This window comes from Ochlerotatus camptorhynchus, unplaced genomic scaffold (assembly GCF_037179485.1).
Source record: "Ochlerotatus camptorhynchus isolate MF236.1 unplaced genomic scaffold, CSIRO-AGI_Acam_v1.1 ptg000102l, whole genome shotgun sequence".
Lineage (NCBI taxonomy): Eukaryota > Metazoa > Arthropoda > Insecta > Diptera > Culicidae > Ochlerotatus > Ochlerotatus camptorhynchus.
Window position 1 is genome coordinate 995,398 of NW_027040592.1, and position 19,030 is coordinate 1,014,427.

General features: G+C 42.0%; 1 protein-coding gene across 7 annotated transcripts in view; it reads left to right on the top strand.

The window, feature by feature from the left end:
- shaker (Potassium voltage-gated channel protein Shaker) overlaps nt 1-19,030 on the top strand; it is a 621,792-nt gene that overhangs the window by 216,574 nt on the left and 386,188 nt on the right. Inside the window, exon 1 of one of the 7 annotated variants that reach the window (XM_065219304.1) lies at nt 11,931-12,678. The exons of 4 other annotated variants lie outside the window; for them this stretch is intronic. The gene's annotated coding sequence lies outside the window, so the exon portion shown is untranslated. Of the gene's footprint in view, nt 1-11,930; nt 12,679-12,919; nt 13,013-19,030 lie in introns of those variants that run through there. 2 more of the 7 variants (XM_065219305.1, XM_065219306.1) reach the window with 2 other exon arrangements.

Consider the following 19,030-nt stretch of genomic DNA (forward strand, 5'->3'; position numbering starts at 1 on the left):
GCGCTAAAAGTCGTTGCCATGAAATCAGTTCGTAATCTTTCACTATAGGTTTCTGTAACAATTTGAAGGTTTCGGAGACAGTAGATGGTTGCCCTAAGGTCTCCTATCCGCCGTGATGGGACTGCCATCTTGGGTATAGCTTTCGGGGAGAAGCATTTCGTATTCAGCCGCTGGACGGCATCAGACGCTGTTTGAGTCGCCTCTAACATGGAGAACAAACGCTCGGGTTTTGTAAACCACATCCTCCGAAAAGGATGCAGGGGGAGCCCTTTCCTGTCAGCATACGACCAAAATTTCCACCGGGGTTAGTTACCCGATCTTCCCTAAGGTTACTCGTACCACAGCCGGCGCCGCGGGGAGGAAGGGATAGGAGTTACTGGGCAAGAGGCTAAGGACCACTTTCACTTGCGTGAAGGGTCTAACCTTCAAGTACGCAAAGTACCGGTGGTACGCATTATCCCAGTTATTTGCCAGCCACTGCAAAGCTTATAATCCAGGTGAGTTATAAGAAAATGAGGAAAGCGATGAAAAGAATCGATCATCGCATGAAATACGTCAATTTTGCGTAGTTCTAGCTCATACTGCGGTCGTGTTTAGGACACAACCCTTAAATGTATGTTTGTAAATATAATCCAACTTCCACTGTTCGGCAGTGTTTTTATGGAACAATGTTTGCAATATAATATTTTATTATCTCTTTTTTTTATCTTTATTAAGGAGACTTTCAGCACTGGGCTGGTTCGTCTCCGGCTTTTATTATCTTATACTGATCCCATTGCAAACAATTTTAGCCCGGAAGTTGAAAGGTGATAGCGCTGTTGAGATTCAGTAACCCATTTCAGAATGCCTGGTCACTCACGTCCATTCCGAGGTTACTTTCACTTACAACATGTCCCACATACACGTAGTACCGATATAAAATGTATATTAGTACTGCGTGTACACTTCCATCATCAAAGCAATTCCTACTTTGTAGATGGCACGTATTTCGTAGGATGCATTTCATATTTTGATATCTAGTTGTAATCAGTTAGATCGCACCGCTTATGTATTGTGTCCTCGACGCGGAAGCATCGTAGTCTAACCTGCAAAATCGTCTTTCCCGGTTATCGTCCAGGGAGCAGAACGCCAATAATAAATACGTAAAAATACACGGCAACCGTTGCTTCCGGGAGTGGAGGCGTAGCACCGAAACACGCTAGCACGACGCTACAGCAACACAACAATTCAAACAGAATTCTTGAATTAACAATATTAAAACACTGAAAAATCAATCATGATGCATCTATATACACATGATAATAATGAAAACGATTTACTTTTTGCCTTGGTAAAAGCCAAAAAGCACGCGGAAACACGGAATTTGTGACAGCGAAATTAAAACCGACTGTTTGCGGGCAGAGCCTACTTCGCACTTTTGCGGTAACAACCCTTAAATATTTTTTATGCTGAAAATATTCTTTTTAGTCCAGAAAATCATTGCATATGCACAAAAAAAAACAACATTTATATTGTGTGTTTCCATAATAGAGATAATAATAAAAAATATTATTGTGTAAAAAGAGATCAAAAAATTTTACTAAAAGTTTATGTTCTACGATTTAAGTAAATTTTGAAGTTTCCATGGTGTCCACTTAAGAAAAGTTAGCATGTTTAATAAGCTTTCAAATAAACATGTGCTTAGAAATCTAAAAAATGCACATATTTTGTAATTGAAGTTTTTAATAATTTTTTTTAAGGAAAATATTTGATTTTTTTTTCAGTATCTATTTTGTTCTAAAAAAGCAAACCAGTTCCCTACAACTTTGTCTCAGACATCAATTCGATTAGATGAGCTATTTTCATGCTAGGATTTATTGAAAAATAGCAAATATGCCATTTTTGAAAATAGGACGAGAATCAAAATGGCCAAATTCCTGCACAAACTTAGTTCATTGTCTGTAGCGAACAATTTTGCGATGTTTCATGGAGCTCTGAGAGGTGACATTTAAAATTTATGAATTTTTTCGCTATTTGGCCTGGAACTGCTTAACAGTGGAATCCATAAGAAACCAATGCGCTCCACTATTATAGGAAACGGTGAAGTTCAAATAATGGACGCAGTGGTTCAACTCCCCCCAACAAAAATTATAGGAACCAAAGTTGTTAACTAACAGTACTACTGGAACAGTGTTCCTATTAATGGAGAACGACCTTTTGAAAAATGTATACAGTTTAATAGCAATGTAATATTATTCTGAAAAAATAGAGGTTGAATGCTATAGCCTTAATTACCGTAAGTGGGGTTGGAATTTGGGTAAAAAAATCAAAATTGTTCGTGCCTTAGATTACAATTAATTTATATCTATAATGTTATTTAGTTATTATAAGTACACTTGGTTATGATCAAAATGTACTTTTTATGTATGATTAAAGATCCCGTGTAACCCTCGTCCATCTACATTAAAGTGTGTTCAAACTTTTGTTTGTCTATGGACATTTTTTAAACCGTGTTTTTGCTGCTAATTATGTCACTTAACTTTATGGCACTATTTAAATAAAACACCTGGTTAATGCTATCTACAATTAACTACAGGAGTTCAAGGGACATATTTTCTGTATATTCAAGATATTGCCACTTCACAGAGATCTTAGCATTCATCGAATTTTCAGAAAGAATCGGTCATTCAATACAAACACTGACACAAAAACATATTATTAAATGAATTGTAGACTCCAAACTTCTATAAAATTAAGAGCTTGCCAAAATAAATTCTTCTGAAATGCGTTCTGGCACAGGTTCTAGCATATTTGACATAACTTATCGCAACCGAATCGATTACGTCTGATTTTCAAACCTCATGTCCTGCCCTTATTTGTGAGGTTCTGTGGAAATCTAAGGCCTCTGTTTGTCTTGAATATCAAGCATTTTACCACGAATGATTTTTTGAAAGTTTTGAATTAACGGTTGGTTGACGGCTTTAAACATAATTTATATAGCTAGATCGCTATACACATTTATCCGGTTTACCTTATTGGAATGGATTGCAGGCTGGAATGCAGGATGCACTTCTGGTGTATTTGTAGGCATGATTGGTGGGTTGAACGGCTGGTGGCTGAATTGCCAGCTCGATTATAGACTGCATCACTTTGTATTTAAAATGTTTTACTCTTTATTTTCTTCAATCTTTATGTGGCCAATCGGGGATGGCGCAGCTGTAATGCAATAAATTCACACAAACTTAATTTTTCTTCCGTTTTGACTGCGGACTTTCATCTGTTTTATTATTGTTTTGTTATGCTTATCGCGTTGTCATGAGGACATGGCCTTATGCGAATAGTTTTGGTTCAGTGCTTCAAAGTTTCATTGACATTGACTGTCAGTGACGATTGTCAATTTCGGTTGTCAAATCTGACGCCAAATGCTAATTTTCTCTGAATTGGCAATATTAGCATCAAGGAAAAAATCAGTTTTGGCTCAATGTTACCCTGTCTTACGGTATACAAATTGTATGTTCATCGTTTATTTATTACTTTAATTAATAAATTGTCTTACTTCTTCCACAACGGGCTCACCCACCGTATTTATGAAATTCTAGCTACTCAATTTCGGACCTGGTTCTTCGTATATCTTCATTTCCTACGCTATAATATTAACCCTCCGTTACTCAAGGCCGGCAAAAAGGGGACTACCCAGTGCAAGAGTACTGGGGTTGGTGCTAGTCCACCAGCCGGTCTTACGCAAGTAGCTACCAAGAGTGGAAAGACTACTGGTAGGGAGGGCAAAGTGCTAACCCAAGAGGTTGGCACCGAGCCCTTACCTGATGCCGAAACACCAACCGATAAGGACAAACAGCTCCTGGAAAAGTTGGTGGAAAGTCTACGTAAGGAGGTCGCCCTTGGCAAGGGGAAGATCAAACAGCTCAAGGAGTCCAAGACTCGCCTTGAGATGGAATGCGCTTCCCTTGTTGGACAACTCGAAAGAGTTGGCGTTAACCTCGACTCTGATGAGAGCGAGGTTACTGCTCCCGTGACCCGTAGGAAACGGAAGCAGACCACCGGCCTCGAGGACACTCGAGGTAAGAAAAGCCGGAAAAAAGGAGAAAATACAGCACCTTCTCCCCCTATTGACTCGGTATCGGAGCGCGAAAGCGACGCTGTTGCCGGTAAAAAGTAGTTACCATGTCTGATGTCCCACAACAGAATGGTAAAGAGCCATCGAACGTAATACTGCAATGGAATGTCCATGGGTTGCGATCAAAGTTATCTGAGATCCAGCTATTGACAAAGAAACTGAACCCTTGTGTCGTCGCTCTCCAAGAAACGATGGCCAAGGTAGCAGATCTACCTCCAAACTATCTCGGTGGTAGATATAAGTGGTATATTAAGCCTCACATTAATGCCTACATCCACGGCACTAGATTGGCTATTAGAGAAGATATACCACATAAGGTAGAGCAGTTGGATACTAAACTGGAGGCCACCGCGGTAACCATTCAGTTTCCGTATAAGCTGACTGTTTTTAGCTTATACATGGCTCCGAGAAATAGGGTTGGCCAGGAAGTGAACGTCATCGGAAAACTGCAAGATCTCATCTCGCAGCTGCCTGTCCCTTATGTGATAGTGGGCGATCTGAATGCGCATCACCCCTCCTGGGGATCACATAAGACGGACGTTCGTGGTGAGAGGTTGTATCAGCTACTGGACACGTTGGGTTGTTCAGTGCTGAACGATGGCAGACCGACTCGGTTCGATCCCACCACCGGGGTAGAGTCCGTAATTGATCTGGCCATAGCCTCTTGGGATGTAGCCAGCCAGTTTATCTGTCGGGTTGACGATGACTTACACGGAAGCGATCATTTTCCTATCTCATTGTCCTACTGTGACAAGGCTGAGATGGAACCTTGAGAAGGCAGATTGGGACAGCTTTGGCAAAGAAGTCTGTCGCCAACTGCCTGGTGATGACAGGATATTGAGACCAGGTGACTGGACCCAAATCTTGAGTAAGGCCGCTCATCGTCACATCCCAAAGGCTGGAGGGAGAGGAGGTATGAAAACTGTCCCTTGGTGGGGGACAGAAGTTCATACGGCGATTAAGGCTAGACGTAAATGTCTAAGGCGCTGCGTAGGTTGCAGCTTGATGATCCTTCTAGGGCCGATAGATTGAAGAAGCGTAATCAAAGCTGCAAAGCGGGATACATGGTTTGCTTTCACCGCAGACATATCGGGAACCACTAGCTCTGGTGAGCTATGGCGAAAGGTAAAGTCTGTCGGTGGTAAGAACAGACATGTTGAGAGGGTTATTAAGTTGGATGGCGATTACACGAAAGACCCAGGACTTATCATTGAAGCCTTTGCTGATCAATTTGCCAAGGTGTCGGCAAACAGCAATCACAGTGATGAGTTCCTGCGTGTAGAGTCATTGGCTGAGGGGGAGTACCGCTACTCCCGTGACAGGCAGTGTAGTCTAGTTAAAGACTACAACAGGGTATTCGCGCTTGAAGAGCTCAACTGGGCCCTGCGCCGCGGCCTTGGTAAGGCTGCGGGCCCTGACGACATCGGGTATCCCCTGCTTAGGAGATTACCCCTTGCCGGCCGATTGGCTCTTCTTGACACTATGAACGAAGTCTGGCTTTCCGGCCAGATACCGGACGAGTGGAAAGAAGGGTTGGTTATTACTGTTCCCAAACCTGGGAAGAATAAAACCCTAACAGAGGGTTATCGACCGATAACCCTGCTGAGCTGCATGGGAAAAACACTCGAGCAGATGGTTAACCGTCGTCTGTCAACCGAGCTGGAGAGGCAAGGACGGATCCACCCACGGCAACACGCATTTCGATGCGGCTATGAGTCGGAGACGTTCTTCTCTGAGCTCGATCATTTATTGGACAAGGCCTCATCGGAAGATTTGCATGTAGATGTAGTCTCCCTCGATTTGTCCAAGGCATATGATATGACATGGAAGCTTCCTATCTTGACTTCCCTCAAGAGCTGGGACTTCCAAGGATGTATGTTTAACTACGTATAAAACTTTCTACAGAACCGTAGGTTCCGAGTATTGAACGCTGGCGCAACCTCTACCTCGAGGTTGTTGGAGAATGGCATCCCGCAAGGGTCTGTCCTTTCGGTTACACTGTTTCTCATTGCGATGAACTCAGTGTTTGAACGCATTCCCAAGGAAGTATACATCATTGTATATGCCGATGATATTACCCTAATCGTGTTAGGTAAATACGGTAGGGTGGTTAGGCACAAGATGCAGGATGCAGTTCAGTCTGTCGTTGGCTGGGCAGATGGTGTTGGGTTTGTGATCTCCCCCGAGAAATCCAAACTGCTGCACGTCTGCTTTGGTCATCATCACAGACCGAACCTGCCTTATGTTAGTATCGGTGAGCATGCGGTCAAGGCCGTACGCGAGATGAAACTGCTTGGTACATCGTAGTACATTGACCAAGGTTGCTAGGGCTCTGGTTGTTCCTAGCGTCCTTTACGGGGCGGAACTGTGGAGCAGGGGTGGTGTCTCCCTGCTCAAGATTCTGGAACCTCAGTACAATGAGGCGTACAGAATTTGTAGTGGAGCGCTGAGGTCTTCACCAATAGCTTCTCTGTTGGTGGAGAATGGAAAGGTTCCTTTGGTGAATGTTGTCACCGAAGACCTGGCCACCAAGGCGGTAAGGCTCCTAGAAAGGGATCCCATTCTCAATGACAGGCCCACGGTTGCAAGGGCGAGAGAATGGTGGAGCGACTTGACGGGAGTAGATCTTCCCACGTTAGCCCAGCGAGCTAGGCTGTGGCAACGGGCATGGGATACTACTGCCCCGAAAGTTGATTGGAGGGTTAAAGCTATGTGCGGGGCGGGGGCTAGCTCTAGTGTGGCGAAAGCTGCATTTAGGGAGGTCGCTGCCTCATACGAGGGAAGGCTCAAGCTATTTACGGACGGTTCATTAATCGAAGAGGAGGTTGGTTATGGGGTGTCTGGGGAGGACATAAGCTGCTGCGGCCGGTTACCCGGTCTCTGTGGTATCTTCTCAGCTGAGGCCTATGCTCTCCTGCAAGCTTGTAGGCTAGCAAATGGGTCTCAGGCTGTTGTATTTTCTGATTCTGCGAGTTGTCTCTATGCCCTTGAGCATGGGCAGGTTGGACACCCGTGGCTGTTAGAGATGCACGGAAAAAAAAAGAGTTCCTATATTCGTGAACCACAGCCGTGAACCATAGTTCACGGTGTATATTTGCGAAAATTTTGTTCTGGATAATTGGCCGTGATTTTTAGTTCATGGTCCGTTCCCGTTTTCGGGAACGGATTTTTATTCCGAGTGCAACGGTACGCTAACATAACCTTTGTATGGGTACCTGGACACGCAGGTATACCAGGGAATGAGGCTGCTGATAAACTAGCTAACCAGGGTCGTCTTGTTCAACTAGAGGCCACTCCGGTGCCCTATAGTGACGCTACCCGCTGGGTGAAGCAGACCTCGCGATACGCATGGAATGTGTCTTGGCATAACAACCGTGATGCATTCCTGCGTCGTATCAAGAACACTACACAAGAGTGGAAGGATGCACCTAATTCTCGAGATCAGAAAGTTCTGACTCGGCTGTGGATTGGTCATACACGGCTCACTCATGGACCTCGTTTTAGCGGCAGTGTGGCCTACTGTCAGGGATGCGGTGCGGTATTAGATGTAAATCATCTATTGGTGGAGTGCCCGGCAAGAGCACAATTAAGGGAAGATATGGGTGTCGTTGGTTCAATCCGTGAGGTATTGTTCAACGACAGGAGTACAGAGCAAACTGTACTCAACTTCCTGAGGGCGTTAGACTTATACGATATGATATAAGCTTGAGTAAGTTGAAGTGGCATTAGAAAGAAAATGACTGGTACACTGGAGTCGCTTTTTACGCGGGTGATACGTCCCGCGTAAAAAAAACCGCGTAAAAAAAACCGCGTAAATTCCGGAATCCGCGTAAAAAAAAACCGCGTCAATTCCGAAATCCGCGTAAAAAAAAACCGAGTAAAAAAAGACCGTGTAAGAAAAAAACGCGTAAAAAGCGATATACCGCGTAAATTCTGAAATCCGCGTAAAAAAAAACCAAAATCCGCGTAAAAAAAACCGCGTAAATTCCGGAATCCGCGTAAAAAAAAACGCGTAAATTCCGAAATCCGCGTAAAAAAAAACCGCGTAAAAAGCGACTCCAGTGTATAGTCATGCCACTTCATTCGACAAGAGGCAATCTTTAAGGTCCTAAAGACCAAGGTGTGTGAGGGAGGACGACCGACCTAACGGGGGACACAATGATGAAACAGCTGATGTTTAAAACCCGTCTCGAATGAACTAAATTCTCCTCTTGTAGGGGAACAGTTTAAAGAGACGTTAATAGACGTATCCACGTATCCACGTATCCTCCGTTACTCGCGCCAACTTTTGTAACACGAGTACTCGCGCGTTGTACTTTGTACAACAGTGTGAGTTTTCCATTGCCATTTTGCAGCCGAGCTATCAATCGATATGAAACCAACGGATTTTCCTTAAAAAACTTGTTTTGATCTAAACAAGCTAAACTTTTATCACAGTTTACCCCCAAAAATGCGGATAATAAAGAAAATGTGAATGGAAACCGCGTAAACGGTGTCCGTACTACGTGGGATTTGACTTAATTGGTTACAACATGAAAAATCTCGAGATCCTGACCAGATAGAAAACTACTGTCTTCCGCAAAGTTGTTCTAGAGATCATAACCTTTTTGCTGGTGGAGAGTAGTTTAGAAAATTCTCACTACGTGGTGCTGGTTATACGTGTAATTTTCGCATATACAATATCTCGAGTTCCCAACCAGATAGAAAGGTACTGTTCTCGGCATAGTTGTTCAGGAGGTCAAGGCCTTTTCGTAGGTGGACAGTAGTTCAGATTTTTCTCACTACGCAGCGCTAGTGTACACGTAAAATTCTCATATTTACTATCTCGAGATTCTGACCAGATAGAAAGTTACTGTCTTCGGCAAAGCTGTTCAGGAGATCATAAACTTTTTGATGGTGGACAGTAGTTCCGAATCTTCTCACTAGGTAGCGCTCGTATACATGTTAAGTTCTCGCATGTCATACATCCTGATCTGATAGAGAGTAAATATATTTGGCAAAGTTGTTCAAGAAGTCAAGATCTTTTCGTTTGTGGACAGTTGTTCAGAATTTTCTCACTACGCGGTGCTAGTATGCACATGCAATTCTCGCATATACAGCTCGAGATCCTGAGCAGATAGAAAGTAACTGTTTTGGGCAAACTTGTTCAGGGGGTCAAGACTTTTTGGCTGGTGGAATTTTCTCACCACGTGGCGCTAGTAAACGTGTATAATTCTCGCGTATGCAATAGCTCGAGATCCTGAACTGGTAGAAAATTACTGTCTCCGAAAAAATTGTTCATGAGGTCAATGCCTATTGCTTGGTGTACAATAGTTCAGAATTTTCACACTACGTGGCGTTAGTATACACGTGGAAGTCTCGCATGTAAAATATCTCGAAATTCTGATCAGATAGAAAGTTACTGTCGTTGACAAAATTGTTCAAGAGATCATACATTTTTCGCTAGTGAAAATTAGTTCTAAATTTTCTCACTACGTAGCGCTAGTATACACGTAAAATTCTAGCATGTGGTTTGTATCGAGATCCTGACCAGATAGAAAGGTACTGTCTTCGACAAAGTTATTCAGGAGGTCGAAGCCTATTGCTTGGTGTACAATAGTTGAGAATTTCCTAAGCGACGCTAGTATACACGTCACTTATTCACATATAAAATATCACGAGATCCTGACCAAATAGAATGTTACTGTCTTAGGCAAAGTTGTTCTAATTTTGTATACCAAAGGTTCACCCAAAGTTACACTATTTTTCAAAATTTATTCTGAAGAATCATGATTGATTTTCTCAGAATTGATTTGAAAAAAAATATTTGAAATTAAAAGTATTCATTCCATTCAAATAACCTAAGGAGATCAAAAATTGGACCTAAAATGAGAGAGCTTTGAACAAACCACATTTGCATGTATTTTGGGGGTGTATTTAAGCTTATGATCGGGAGTGTAGGTTACTCAGCGCTGAGTGAACTACGATTTTGGAAATTTCTCCAGACAACTGAGTAAAACAACAGTCAGATAGTCCTATGGCTCGACTGGCTAACTCGTGTGTATAGATTTGAATAGATTCTTCTCGTTTAGATTTAGAATAAGGTGTATGTCACCATAAATTCGACATCACACTTCTAGCAGCGTAGGAACAGCGGTAGAATGAAAGAGATGATAATTTCATATTATCAGGCCTTTTCTTTATGACTTTGGATGTACCTTTACACTTAGATTTTTTGCCGAGATGGGCACCACCGAGCAGCTCGGTATTTTATTTTGCTGGCTCTCAACGAAAAATTTGCCACGTGGTGAGAATATTTCTCAACTACTGTCTACCAGACCCCCTAAACAACTTTGCCGAAGACAGCAACTTTCTTGCTGATCAAGATCTCGAGCTGAATATGCGAGAAAGGCACGTATATACTAGCGCCGCATAGTGAGAAAATTCTGAACTACTGTCACCCAACAAAAAGATCTTGACTTCCTGAAAAACTATGCCGAATACATTTACTTTCTATCTGGATCTAGAGATATTTTATATGCGAAAATTTCACATGTATAGTAGCACCGTTAAGTGAGAAAACTCTGAACTACTGTTCACCTGCAACAAGGCCTTGATTTCCTGAACAACTATGCCGAAGACAGTATCTTTCTATCTGGTTGGGAACTCGAGATATTTTATATGAGAATTTCACGTGTATGCTAGCGTCGTGTAGTGAGAAAATTCAGAACTATTGAGCACCAAGCAATAGGTTTTGGCCTCCTGAACAACTTTGCCCGGAACAGTAACTTTCTATCTGGTCAGGATCTCAATATATTCCATGTTGTAATCAATTAAGTCAAATCCCACATAGTTTGGTCACAGTTTACGCGGTTTCCATTTACATTTTCCCTATTATCCGCATTTTTTAGGTGTTTACTGTAAACAAAGTTTAGCTTGTTTAGATCTAAACAAGTGTTTTGGGGAATACTCGTTGGTTTCAGATCGATTGGAAACTCAGCAACAAAATGGCAATGGAAAACTCATGTGTGTTGTGCAAAGTACAACAGCGCGAGTAACGGAGGGTTAAGAAAAATGTCTCTCTACTAATACGACCAAAGTTGCCTTGAATTTATTTTGAAAATCTAACGCACCGAAATCACCAACGAAATTCAAAATACAAATCAGTTCTAAAATCCAACCGCTTGGCAACCCGAAGACGATTTGAACTGTTGCAATCATCATCAATGTCATTTTCCAGTCACTCCACACCACTCACCAACTTGCTAGCCAGTAACAAGGCAAACCAGCTGACGGTGGCGCATTACGACGACGGCGGTGCCGGCAAAATCCGATGACACCACTCACCGAATTCATCGCAGTGTCCACCGATGACGATGATAACAATGACAAACGGTGCATCGCTTCGTCCTTACTGCACTCTCCGAGTGGGACTTAATTCCGCGATGATGATGATGATGATGATGATGATCGTTCACCGCCTCCTTTCCGTGGTGAACCATGAAGAAGAACCCGCACAGGGAGAGTGAGAGGGTTGAGCGAGCGTGAGAGTGAGAGTGAGAGTGGCTGTGTAGTTAACAAAGTGAGTGAACGAAAAGAGAACCACCACCCCCAGCAGCAGTCAGCAGAGCGCTCAGTGGGAGGAGGGTGGTGGGTAGCAGAGCAGTATTAAGGAAATTTTCACGGCTAACGTTATGCGGTTTTCTTGGCGTTAAAAGTGGGTGGTGGGAGAACGTTGGTGTGATACAAAACATGTGTTGGATCGGAGAGAGAGATAGATAGAGAGAGCTAGCAGGAGAGTACAAGAGTGTTATTTTGGTAATAGAGAGAGGGGGAGTCGCTCTCGTTCGCAAGGCTACCCAGCGCCGAAGTCTCGGTAGCAGCATTTGGCAGCAACAGCAGCAGTAGTGGGTAGTATATGCGTGTGTGTACTTTTTTGGGGACTCTCTTCGGTGGCTCCTCGCAGGCAGCCAGGCAGTCATCGCAAGCAGCAATGGATTGTCCGTGGCTGTTCCGTTTGAACCGTTGATCATTTTAGTACAACACGCGAGAAGCGGGTTTTTGTGTTCCGTCGGGTGTTTTTTTGAACAGTCCCGTTCGTTCCCTCTGGGTGTCTGTGTGTGCGTACGTAGTTTGGGGTCCCCAACGAGTTTTCGGTTGGTGCTTGGTAGCCATCCGTCAAGTAGGATATTCCATCGAGTGCTCCAGTGTACTCTCGCTGGACTAGTTGTGTGCTGGCGCGCCACGGACGGAACTCTCACTCGGGTCAACGAGGCCGGGGAGTCGGTCGTCGGTTGTCGGTCTATCGCACGTATCCTACATCCGTAGTTGTGTTCCATTGTTCCCCATCGAATGACACAAAACAAATGCAAGCCCCAGAGGACCCGCGTGGGACCGCAGTCATCGTAGTCAAAACAGAGCGCCAACAGTCGATGTTGGGCCCGTTGTAGTCGTTGTAGTCGTCGTTGTAGTCGTCGTCGTCGTCGTCGTCGTCGTCGTCGTTGTCGCGTTTGGTCGGAAGTGAAGTAATAGCAGTAGAAGCAGAAGGAGCCGCAACCAGCAGTGTGTACATTTCGGTGAAAATTGTACAGAAGCAATATTTCAAGCGTTTTTCGGTGTTTATGGATGTGTGTGGTTGTGAGTCTGGATGTGTTCACGAGTGTGACCCTCGTTAGTATATCGTTCACCACTGACCATCGGACGAATGGCTCACCGAGAGGGGGTCAGCCAGCATGTTCCTGTGTGCGAGAGAAAGAGCGGAGTGTGGTGTTTGGTTTTCATGTGACTCGTTTTCGTAATGTTTCATTAGAGTTTTTAATTAAGAATTGATAGGAATACTGTCGAAGCTGTCTGTGCTGCATCGCACTGGGTGGCAAGTAGTGTTTCGGCTTGCGTGGGGAACAGTAGCTGTTCTTTCGGGTGCGTATCCTCGTGGAATTGTGCTCGCAGGACAACGCAGAACGACAACAGTGTTGGATCGGAAAGCAACGAAAAAAGCAATTACGGCTAACAATAGAACATACTTTACGACTCCCGGGTGGTGCCGCCGTTGCCTGCTTTCCGGTTCAAAACACTTGTCCATCGGAATCACCGACCCCAGAAGTGCGGTCGACGGTGAAACTCGGTGAACCCGAAGCAGCAGTCGCAGTCTTTGCTTTTTCGGTTGTGTGTCAAGAAGCCCAAGTTATCTGCATTGCAACGTTATTTAATAGTTCCTTTATCTAGAAGAGCACGAAGAAAGAGAAAAATAAGAAGAAGAAAACGTAAAGGAAAAGCGAATATCCACCCCGGGTGTTCAAGTGAGCGAACGAGCGAGAGAGAGAGTGAGGTACAGAACAGAGCACCGAGAAGCACGAGGAAGTGTGTGTATGTGCGCGCGGGAAGAAGAGTTTGTACCGATGTGACTTTTTGTGCTGCTCCTGCTGGGTGTTTGTTGGTTGGGAGGAACGTGAAGCCTTTCGCTGGCACGCTATGCCACGCCACGCCACACCACACCATCATCAAAACACACTGCACCAAACAACCAGCAAGAACCGTGCCGTGGAACATGTGTGCTGCCTCGGAAAACCCCTTTGCTTAACCGTAAACCCTCCCACCGCTGCTCTGTTGTGTCACACCGTTGCTGTCGTCAACCCCCAACGGACGGGAAAAGGCCTACAAGAATACGCGCCGCGTCGTGGGGTCCCCTTTTATCATAACACAGTATCGATGCGTTCGATTTTGAAACCCCTTTTTTACGAATACGACCCTCTCTGGCGGCACACTCACATACATACTTACATACAAACGGTGGTGGTACCTTTGGGGGAATTATTTATTAATCTGGTCCCTTTTTTACGGCGATCACTTGAAGCTCTTGAAACACTTGGGTGGAAGGTGCCAATGGAGTCCCTTTCACTTGCTTTAAATCCTGCTGGCACTTGTGGCTCTGAAGTATGTGCTCTGGTCGGGTGTGAATGCAGCTGTAAATTATTGAACAAATTTGAGCGGAATCTTTCAGATTTTATCAAGATTCCCAATGTACTGCTAGAGAATCCTATTACCAGAGCCGTATTAACGGTAGGGCGATGGTGGGTTAAAATAAGGGCTCCCAATTAGGAAAGCTTAAAGACATCAGTCATATCCTTCTCAATAATATGTTTCAATAAATTAATCGTTGGTTAGGTTTGTATTTGTATCGAACACTAATGTTTTGAAAACATTAAACTATAAATCATACAAATTGATCACATGAAATAAAAATAATAAAAAGAAAATTCTAAAATATACAGTCAGATTAAAGAAGAAGTCATCTCATTTGATTTTAGTAAGCCAGAGCTGAAAACCAGAAGAAAATGAGAAGAAATCCAAATCATGGGCCTCAACGCTGTCATAAAACCAAAATTGCTATTTGGGAAGTTGGTGTTCCCAAATGTGGATAATTGTTTCAATGAGGACCAGCAACTGCTCAATATAGATTAAAATGAGTGAAAAACTACAAGGGGCAGCCCTATGGGGTTTGTGCGCAATGGTGACGTAGGACTACGTGGTCTTATAAAATAAATCTTATTTGTTAGCAGCAGCAGGAGGTTGTGTTTTGTGTAGGAATAGGAATTTGAGCAGGGCTCGATCTGTTTATACTCTTAAGTATGACGTGTTTGATATAGATGACCCACAGCGACTTACGAAGTGCTACTGATTCAGATCAATAGCGGTGCGGCTTCTTCCTCCTTCTATGGATGCTCATGTGGGCTGCTGCTCGTTGCTTGCAGGCAGCCTTTCGTTGTGTTCCGGAGAACAATGTTCAACGCCACGTGCGAAAGCACTGCTGCTGCTGATGATGATGATGGTGACGACTGGACACCACAACACACGGTGATTGGAACTGAATCCAATCAACGGTTGAGGCCAGTCTTGATAGCTATCTGCTTGCAGGCAGCCTTTCGTTGTGTACTGGATAACACCACCACTCACTACACGGTGATTGAATAAACACCGTTTGATGAGTCCGGATTCAATTCAACTTTGAAATCTGTGTTGGGGAAATCGCTTTTCGCACGCAATCGGTGATACTTTTAATTATCATAGCCAGGCATGAAAAATCATTTACATTCATTTGCCTTTAACTTTTTTCTTCAACAGCATTCCGCAAAATGATGTATATACCTTTTGTAGGTTTTGTTATAAGCTGCCACTTTTGTTAACAATGTTTACTGTTTTTCAGTGAATGTAAAATACAATGTTGAATGTATTTTATATTCACTGAAAAACAGTAACAAGTTCTGCCCGCTCTAGTTCATGATTCATAAGAGATACAGATTTGAGTTTTGAACAAAAGTTGTAGTTAATAACAAAACCTACAAAAGCTCTATGCATCATTTTGCAGAATGCTTTTGATGAAAAAAGTTAGAGGCAAATGAATGTTAATGAATGTATGAAATGAATGTAAATGATTTTCCATCTCTGATCACAGCAACAGATGCACATTCGTGCAATTTTCAATAGTGACATTTTGAAAAACTGACAAAGTCTTAAATTTAGCAGATGCGCAGAAATATTTCTGATCGATTGGTGATAAAATTATTAAAATTGGTCCAGAGACAACTGAGTTTTTAACGTTCCATATCTTTCATAATTTCGTTACATGTTGCATTTTCGATTTTCACAAAGTGTACCCCCATATGGAAATCACAGCCGTAGTTCTTAAACGTAAGCCACTTAAAAACAGTCATGTTAAAAGACTTGAGTACACTGCCAAAGAGTTGTTCATGATTTATAGAATAAATTTATTCTAGAGATAGGTGGATATATGTCTCTTTTGTTGAACTGCCCTTAAATTGTGAGCAGAAGGAAAAATATTTTAGTGTTGGCCATCCATTTTGTCCCCCAACAATAAGACCAGTTTGTTCATTTTGACGTTTTGTCAATTTTAACTTTTTATTCACTTCAACCTGCTGTCCATTCGACCTTTTGTCTATTTTGAACGTTTGTCTATTTTGACCTTTTTTCTATTTTGACCTTTTGTCTATTTTGACCATTTGTCCATTTCGAATTTTATTTTCAATCGATCTTTTGTTCATTTCGAATTTTATTTTCAATCGATCTTTTGTCCATTCGACTATTTGTCCATTCGACTATATTGTCCCTTTGGTCTTTTTTTCCTATAACTAGATTACATCACCAGTACAGTTTAACAAATGTTACTGAGTAGGCTGTAGGTTTGACGTCTTCTTTTTATCAAAAGATACCATTTTTCCGAATACCCTTTTCCCATTGAACCTTTTGTCCATTTCAACTTTTTGTCCATTCGAGCTTTGTTAAATAGACCTTTCGTCCTTTTGCCATTGCGTTAATCCATCCATTTGTCCTATTGACCTTTTGTTCGTTTGACCTTTTGTCCATTTGATCATTTGTCCATTTTGAACTTTTGTCCGTTCGAGCTATGTTTGTTCGACCTTTTGTCTATTCTAACGTTTGGCCCTTCGACCTTTTGTCCATTCGACATGTTGTCCATTCAACATGTTGTCCGTTCGACATTTTGTCCATTCGACCTTTTGTCCTACAACTACTTTGCAGCAGCAGTAAAGTTAAAAAATTACTTTTATTTGTTTACTTAGGCTGTGGAAGCTTGTCGTATTATTTTAATAAAAATATATAATTTTGCCGAAGACCTTTTGTCCATTGGACCTTTTGTCCGTTGGACCTTTTGTCTATTGGACTTTTTGTCCATTGGATCTTTTGTCCATTCGATCTTCTGTTAATTTGTCCATTTGCCATTTTGTCCTTTCGACCTTTTGTCCTTTCGACCATTTGTCCCTTCGACCTTTTGTCCTATCGATCTCTTGTCCTACAACCAGATTACATCACCAGTACAGTTAAACAAATGTTACTGAGTAGGCTTTAAGTTTGACGTCTTTTTTTATCAAAAGATACAATTTTTCCAAATACCCTTTTTCCATTGAACCTTTTGTCCATTTCAACTTTTTGTCCATTCGAGCTTTGTTAATTAGATCTTTTGTCCTGTTGCCATTTCGTTCATCCAGCCATTTGTCCTATTGACCTTTTGTTCGTTTGACCTTTTGTCCATTCTAATGTTTGGTCCTTCGACCTTTTGTCCATTCAACATTTTGCCCATTTGACCTTTTGTCCATTCGACCTTTTGTCCATTCGACATTTTGTCCATTCGACATTTTGTTATTTCGACCTTTTGTTCTACAACTGCTTTACAGCAGCAGTAAAGTTAAAAAAATACTTTTATTTGTTTACTTAGGCTGTGGAAGCTTGACGTATTCTTTTAATTAAAATATATAATTTTGCCGAAGACCTTTTGTCCATCGGAACTTTTGTCCATTGGACCTTTTGTCCGTTGGACCTTTTGTCTATTGGACTTTTTGTTCATTTGAGCTTTGTTCATCCAACCTTTTGTCCATTCGACCTACTGTTAATTTAACCTTTTGCCCATTTTCCATTCTGTCCTTTCGACCATTTTGTCCTTTCGACAATTTTGTCCTTTCGACCATTTTGTCCTTTTGACGATTTGTCCCTTTGACCTTTTTCCATTCGACTATTTGTCCCTTCGACCTTTTGTCCTATTGACATTTAGTCCTACAACCAGATTACATCACCAGTACGGTTCAACAAATGTCTTCTTTTTATTAAAATATGCAATTTTTCCGAATACCTTTTTCCATTGAATCTTTTGTCCATTTTGACTTTTTGTCCATTCGAGCTTTTTTCATTAGACCTTTTGTACTGTTGCCATTTCGTCCATCCGATTATTTGTCATATCGACCTTTTATTCATTCGACCTTTTGTCCATTGAACCTTTTTGTCGATTCGACCATTTGTCCATTTCGAACTTTTGTCCGTTCGAGCTATGTTCATTCAACCTTTTGTCCATTCTAACGTTTGTCCCTCCGACCTTTTGTCCATTCGATCTTTTGTCCATTAGACCTTTTGTCTATTCGACATTTTGTTCTTTCGACTTTTTGATCTACAACTACTTTACAGCAGCAGTAAAGTTAAAAACAAATACTTTTATTTGTTTACTTTGGCGGTTGAAGCTTGACATATTATTTTAATTAAAATATATAATTTTGCCGAAGACCTTTTGTCCGTTGGACCTTTAGTCCGTTGGACCTTTTGTCCGTTGGACCTTTTGTGCTTTGGACTTTTTGTCCATTGGACTTTTTGTCCATTGGACTTTTTGTCCATTGGACTTTTTGTTCATTTGAGCTTTGTCCATTCAACATTTGTCCATTCGACCTTCTGTTAATTTGACTTTCTGCCCATTTGCCATTTTGTCCTTTGACCATTTGTCCATTCGACTATTTGTCCCTTCGACCTTTTGTCCTATCGATCTTTTGTCCTACAACCAGATTACATCACTAGTACAGTTCAACAAATTTTACTGAGTGGGCAGTAAGTTTGACGTCTTCTTTTTATTAAAATATGCAAATTTTTCCGAATACCTTTTTCCATTGAATCTTTTGTCCAATTCGACTTTTTGTCCATTCGAGCTTTTTTCATTAGACCTTTTGTACTGTTGCCATTTCGTCCATCTTACTATTTGTCCTATCGACCTTTTGTCCGTTCGAGCTATGTTAATTTGACCAGTGGCCATTGGACCTTTTGTTCATTAGACCTTTTGTTCATTTGACCTTTTGCCCATTCGACCTTTTATCCATTAGACCTTTTATCCATTAGACCATTTATCCATTAGACTTTTTGTCCATTTGACCTTTTGTCCATTTGACCTTTTGTCCATTCGACCTTTTGTCCTACAACCGGGTTACAGCAGCAGTAAATTAAAAATAATGTTCATTAGGCTTTTTGTATTAAAATATACAATTTTGCCAGAGACCTTTTCCATTGGACCTTTAGTCCATTTCGACCTTTTGTTCCTTCGACCTTTTGTCCATTTCGACCTTTTTTTCTTTCAATCTTTTGTCCTTCAAC